Source organism: Xyrauchen texanus, chromosome 17 (assembly GCF_025860055.1).
Source record: "Xyrauchen texanus isolate HMW12.3.18 chromosome 17, RBS_HiC_50CHRs, whole genome shotgun sequence".
Lineage (NCBI taxonomy): Eukaryota > Metazoa > Chordata > Actinopteri > Cypriniformes > Catostomidae > Xyrauchen > Xyrauchen texanus.
Genome location: NC_068292.1, coordinates 37,350,524 through 37,357,904, shown reverse-complemented (window position 1 = coordinate 37,357,904; position 7,381 = coordinate 37,350,524). Strand labels below are relative to the sequence as shown.

At 36.1% G+C, this 7,381-nt stretch overlaps 1 protein-coding gene across 1 annotated transcript in view; it reads left to right on the top strand.

Annotated features, from left to right (window-relative positions):
- The first annotated feature begins 1,029 nt into the window (after positions 1 to 1,029).
- The window catches only part of LOC127657953 (beta-1,4-galactosyltransferase 3-like), a 39,754-nt gene continuing 33,402 nt past the window's right edge, over positions 1,030 to 7,381 (top strand). The window contains exon 1 of the mRNA XM_052146985.1: positions 1,030 to 1,156. The gene's annotated coding sequence lies outside the window, so the exon portion shown is untranslated. The remainder of the gene's footprint in view (positions 1,157 to 7,381) is intronic.

Here is a 7,381-nt window from a genome sequence, read left to right as displayed (position 1 = left end):
AACAGGTTCCAACAAGCTTGGACAGCTTAAAGGCGGAGATGTAAAATATTATCTTTTGTGATATAAGAATGACTTCACCCATGCCCTTAACAGTAGAGATTGACAGATAGTCAGTTTGACTGATAATTTTAATGGACATTTTAACTTTATCGTTTAATCTGTTATCGGTTCTTTAATAGTAAAAATAAGTGGGATAAAGCACAGAACTTGTAAGCAGAAGGTTGCCGGTTCGATCCACACAGCCACCACCATTGTGTTCTTGAGCAATGCACTGAACTCTATGATGCTCCTGTAATAAGTGCACTGTAAGTCACTTTGTTTAAAAGCATCTGCCAATTGCATAAATGTAAATATTAAGTGAGGGGCTTGAAATAAACTAAAACTAGTCAAATTAATTCTTTGTAGAAGAATCGTTTGATATGATGTGTATGACTTTCTTTCATCTGCTAAACTGAAATATCGATTACATTTATGAAAATATCGATTCAATTTATGATGCATTTATGTGCTTTTTGGAGCATCAAAATTTTGGCGCCCATTCGCCTGCATTGTGTGGACATACAGAGCTGAAATATTCTTCTTAAAATCATAATTATGTTCTTCAGAAGAAAGGAAGTCATACACATCTGGGATGGCATGAGGGTGAGTAAATGATGAGAGAATTTTCATTTGTGGGTGAACTATCCCTTTAAGGCCGGGAGAGTGAGGTTTACACACCACAGCTATCATGAACCAGCTGGCAACTGTTACACATAAATGTAAGATTTTAAGTGTTAATATGTTCAAACAAATAATCAGTTATTCATCACAATTGACTTCAATAACTTTAAATTAAATTAGAGAATCTTATGGAACCAAGTCATTTGACACTGTAAACGTTTTTGGAACAACATTGTTTTCTTCAAATAAGAAGAAAAGAAATCCCTCAGTTAACACAATAATGTGTGAAACTTGGGCGGAAAAAAGCAAAAAATCCCTGTGAGCGCGCACCCGCACAGCAGCGTGACCGCGCATTACTTCCGCGCATTGTGCATGCTGGGCGCTTTCAACGACGTCAGGACAATCGTGAGGGGGGTGCGAGTCAAAGTCTTACAAAAGAGTGAAAATAACGGAATATCCGAAGAAATTGTCCAGCAAACTTTTCGAGATTAATCGGGTAAGTTATAAAGTATCTTATAGATATCTTTTCTCATCCATTGGAATTTGTTGAGGGCCATTTTCCACCTTTTTGAGGGTTAGTCAGTGTTGTGAGGAGCCCCAGTTGTGCTAGCCTGCTGTAGCTAACCGTACTGGCTGTGTGTGACGACAGGCGGCTCAGCATCGTTTTCTTTTAAGTTCAGGACTAAAACAAACCCCAATGTTTGCGGAGTAACGGCTTTTTAATGTGTCATAGGCGTTATAATTACCCCTAAAGCATCAGTAAAGCCACCCTCAGCAGCCATAGTGTTATTACAGCCAGCGTTTGATATGACAACAGCTGTGACAGTTCAACAACAATTACGAGGCGTCCCTGATTTTATATTTATCTTGATAAATACTCCTGTTGTCTATTAAGTGTCTATGTGATTACCACGGCCACATGGATCCGTGAGTAAAATAAAAACCAAAGATTGATTTTACATGCACAAGTCAAATTTTGTTCCCCTTGATTTGCAATTTCACTTTCTAATGCTGTCCTTTATTTGTGGACAGAATTAGATTTGAATGACAGTATTTGTTTTAAATTTTACTTGGTACTTTTTGTAAATCATTGCCATGTTATTCAGAGGTACCTTTAGCAGTTAATCAGGCTTGTTTTAGTCAAATATCTTTAGTTTACTCACTACTTTGCTTCAGGCAATCCATGTCTGTTATTTGGTTTCTCATGGTTGCGCAACATAACAGTAAAGACAGAATTAGCATGCAGTGTGATTTTGTTCATTTAGACCAGGAGAATATTTGTATTAGACTATTTTTAGTGTTATATTGATGCTTATAGCTACTAGATCGATTAGGATAAATGTGGTGGTTATTGCTGCATGGTGTCTAGCCTTGTTTTTTTTTGCACAGCTATTCCTGATAATAAATGACTGTGCTTTATTTTCCTGTTTTGAGACTCAGGCTCTTTTTAGTGGGTTGACGTTTTTGGTCCACCTGGATCTTATCACTTGGTTACAGATACAAGCAGCAGGATGTCTTGCTTGCACTTAAGGCTTTGCTGTCCCTGTAGTTTTGTGGTATCTGTGTGTTATGGATCAACTGGGATCATGTTAAGTGGGGATGCAAGTAAAATGATTCACGTGCACGTGCCCATCCTCAATTAACATGATCCCCAGTTGATCCATAACACTGGAACAGATAAATAACCTTAAAGTACAAAATGGGTCAGTGAAAAATTAGGTGTGGTTTCTCGTCAGCGCTCTCATTTCATACAATCAAGGTCGAAGAACGTGTATCGGTGAAAAGTTAATGAATAATTTTTACTTTTTTAAAGTGCTAACGTGAAAGTGTGCACAATGCCTGGATAGTTAGTAGATAAATAGAATAATTGCTCTGTTGTTAAGGAGTCGGAGCCAAATTAATTCCTGGTCTGATTATAAGTAACATACAATTTTTTTTACAAGTTAGAACAAAGTTGTTGTCACATGGTTCCCACAGTCATTGGGAACCTTTTAAAATGGTTTTGTAAATTTGTGATTTTCGGTCCTTGAAAAGTCAATATTATTATGGCAGGGAAATTTATGTTTTGGGGATATGATGTGATGCTCATTGTTTTGTCCAGATCGATTTATTTATTAAAAAGACATTACAAATGCAAAAACAAAATAGTTTGAATACACCTCTATTATGATGATCATGATTTCAATCACGGAGTTCGAAGTCATTTTAACATTTATTTATGGGGGTTCAAAGTCAAAAATATAATGTGGTGTAACTGCCCTGGGGGGTTCATTAAAGGAAGACATTCTTGAAAAAGTAGTAAAAGTAGTGGAGATTGCAGAAAAGTGTTTTATAATTATTTCTTGTAAAAATAAGCAGTGAAAATTTATTTAAAAATGATTAATGCTTGGAAAAACTTTTGTCAACCTACTTACTTTTGTAACCCTAAGCATGTAGGTAGCTTTCATCAACAAGGCATTTCCGTCCTCAGAACTTCCACTCACTGGATGTTTATATATATATATATATATATATATATATATATATATATATATATATATATATATATATATATATATATTATATATCTGTCACTTTAAAAAATGTTTTTAAAATGTATAATTAAGTAGCATACACTCATGTTGGGCATTTAAACATTTAACATGTGAAGTATTTTAAAACAAGAACAAAAGTTGATAATAGTAGGGCTGCAACAACTAATTGATAGAATCGAATATGAAAATCATTGTCAACAAATGTCATTATCGATTAGTTGGTCTGACTCTGCTCACGTCATGGGGAGCGTTTGCTGATTACATCACTTTCATGACAACACAATCACACGTGAAATGGCAGAGAGTACAGATCAACTGGAGGCAGAAAAAATGTGCGCCCCAAGCCATCTAAGGCATGGGAGTATTTTACATTAAATGAAGAAGATTGAACCTGTAAGTTATGCAAAGCTGAGCTTGTGTGGCATGGAAGTACCACAGTGATGCACGAACACGTGAAAAGAAAACACGTTGGTGTCATGGATGAAGGTGAAACATCAGCACGGTAGGCAAAAACTGTGTATTTCCTCATTATATGAAGATGTGAAAATGGTGTAGTCTAGTTTAGTTCAATGCTATTGTGTGAACCGCTATGTTAACTAACTTCGAGACAGTCACACTAGATCTATTTTTCTATTCTCAAGCATCAGGTTGTGTAATCGGTTCTCTTGCAACATAGTGATTGATTAAAATAGCCCTAACACAAAAATAGGTTTAATTAAAACGGTGTGAACAAAGTGAAGCACTAAATATAAAGGCAGTTTATAACAGCAGCAGTAAAAGTTTGTTGTTAGGGTTAGTCACTGTAGTCAGTGGTTTTCAGCAAATGCTTATGCACTTGTGCTCTAATGCATACATTTTCCTGTCCTTTTAATCAAGCCTGTTAGCTTGCTGTTTACCGTTCCATTCTCTTTTTGTAGCATTTGTCTATTACGTTTTTTATCGTTTTTTGCAAACGCAATTTCTACTGTGGCTGTACTTCGTTCAGACGCTTCTTTTCAGTCACCTGAGCAAATTATAACTGTGCAAGCTATAGTGCAAACTGAAGCACTTGCAGCAAGAAGGGAGATGGTGCAGCAGCAACAAATGACCACCTCAGTCATAAGTACAGAGCTGAACCTTCAACAGCTTTGATTTGCTCACTACATGAGTCTGGAGGCAGCAGTGAGAAAGAAAGCAAAGAGGAGAAAACTAAGGAGGATCTCAACACTCAAATAAGAAATTAAGTCCTGGCTTACTTCATTGAGAGGCACCTAGCCAAGGAGTTCAATCCTTTGGATTGGTAAAATCCCACCTTGGCAAAATTTGCTAAATCCTTCTTGTGTATACCAAGTACCTCAACACCATCTTGAGCGTCTGTTCTCTGCTCCAGGTAACATAGCTTGCAAAAAGAGAGCCAGCCTAGACATGTAGACATGCTGACTGTGGCAGGGCAGAGGGTCCCGTATTCGGCTAATCAAGCCTCCCGAGAGGGATAAAGGTCGACTGCAGAGGATCGTGCGGGAGAGAGAGATAGTTTACAAACATGTCCGTCATGTGTGTGTTTGTCTTTTGTTTCAGTTTATTATTATAATATTATTTATGTTGAAAAGCCGGTTCTCGCCTCCTCCTTTCCATTGAATACTTTACACTGACATTTTTGCGTTCCAATGTTTTGGAAGAGTGAATAAGAAACGTGGTCATATGAACAACAGTAACTGTTTTCCTCTTCTGCATTCTACCTCTGTATCAAACACTAACATTTGTTGTTTGATTGTTTATTATTTTTAATTTTGATATATTCTATTGCTTGATATCTTATTACAAACATGTTTGTGTCCTAATTTCATAATTAGTTTTTTTTTTTTTTTTTTCATAAAAGTTTATATGAGTACAACACACTATTTTGTTTTATTTATATTTTGGATATTTAAAGAAGTTTTACGGTTTAAAAACTGGCCAAAATTTGTGTTTTGTTTAAAATGTCAAAATTAAAGATTATATTAGTAAAACTCAATATGTGGCCTTTGCACCTTTTAATGTACACTTTTACACATAAATACCCTGATTTAGGGTTTTATTTGGTTATAATAAACAAATCTAATTGAAAAATTGTTTAGCTTTTTATTGGATTAATCGGAAAAATATTCATCCGATTAATCGATTATCAAAATAATTGTTAGATGCAGCCCTAGGTAATCGTATTTTACACTTGTGAAAGGCAGTTTGAAAATGTTGCTAGAGTAATGCAATACATTCCAATTAATTCCTTCTATTCTTTCCATGTGGAACTTTAGAAGCAGCCTCAATAAGCGGAGTAAAATTAGTTGAGGGAAAATATTTCCTGGTACTGTTGCTGCGGGCTCAAACTAATCCTTTGCATGCAGGATTGTCTCCGTTGACTAATGCCATATGTCCTCTCTGGTCATGATATTGATATTTTTCTTTAATTTATTTAACCCCAAAAACTTTGCAAACATTTGTTTCACAATATTATTATGAAGGATAATCCAATTTTCAGTATGACGCATCAGATTTGCCACTTTCCAGATTTGGCATTCTTAGCATTTACTCTCCCTTCAGGTTACATGCAAAGATGTTATATAAATGGCCCAGATTTGACAATGTGAAGTTCTGACAGCCTAATGCCTTAGTCCTTAAAGTTTGGCCCCTTTGCATGTAGTTGCTTTAAAGTGCATGGAACGCACAGGCCCGTTTGTACACATGAAATTGTGAAACTATTTGTCCCCAGCTGCTTTATTGTAAACAATCTTAACAAAATACACCAACTGTTGCTCAGCCGTTTTGTATTGGATTTGATCAAGTTGCCTTTGTCACACAGGACTGTTTAATGGGCAGTCTTTTGTGGGCCAGGTGTATTTGATGTTTGTTCCTCTAATTGTTTAAAGGTTTTAACTTACATGTGTATTTTATTTAAGGTGTTTGTAACCAAAGAAAAGCTTCATTGTTTTTTTTTTTTCAGGCTTTTGTTTGTGCTTCTCGATTGAACCGATATTCAAACCTCTGACATGACAAATGTTGTTTGTAGCATTGTTTGAAAGTTGTGAAACCACATACTTGTGTTTTACTGAGCTGTTATTCAGTGTGGTATTGTTTTTGATTCAGTTTGGTATTGTAGACTCTGCTGCTTATGGTTCAGATAGTGTGTATTTTAGTGATCTTGTAGGCTTTGTAGAGACATGATTTGCTATACATGGACAGATGTTGGTGGATTGGCTGATAGGTTGACCAATGACCTTGTGTGACTGACGCAGGAGACAGAGGGATTGTTTTCTCTTAAGTTTTGATTGACAGCAGGCGGCAAGGTCCAGGGAATCCAGCCTTCACAAAGCTCTTCTCATTCTTATTCTACCGCTCTCATAATCTAACCCATGCAATCCAGATGCTCTGCAACTCCAGCCAATGTGCCTCTGCCATTCGTCTTGCTGAGTTGGCTAAGAATTTTTAAGGTTTGAATCTTTTCATCTTTTTATTCACTTATACATTCCATTATAAATACAATAATTACTCTTTTACAGGGCCTTCTGTGATTCACCCCTCTGCCAATTTGCTTTGGGGGGGAATAATATTTTTAATACTAAAACATCTGAAATTTTACAACAAACTAAAGATCACACAGAGGCTACTTTTCTCACTGCTTACCTCTATTTTGTTTAATCAGATAAAAAATCTTATGTATACAGTCAACTTTACGCCCCTTCTCTTCAGTCACTTGTTTCCCAGAAAGATGCAATGTAGTCATGTGTTGACATGATGTACTTGTTCTTGGCAGATACCTTTAACAAATACTTTAACTAGTTGATAATGGGCGGGTCACACAAAAATGAAACTTCTGTCATTATTCACCCTCAAGATTGCAGTAATTTGACTTCTGTAGAACACCTAAGGAGATTTTAGGCAGTATGTCCAGTCACCATTCAGTGTCACTGCATCTTTACATACAATAAAAGTGAGTGGTGACTGAAACTAACATCCTCCTTTTACAGTCAGGTCCATAAATATTGGGACATCGACACAATTCTAATCGTTTTGGCTCTATACACCACCACAATGGATTATACAAACATATACATATACAAACTGTTGTAATTCCTACACCGTTCACCTGATTTGGATGTAAATACCCTCAAATTAAAGCTGAAAGTCTGCAGTTAAAGCACATCTTGTCTGTTTCATTTCAAATCCATTGT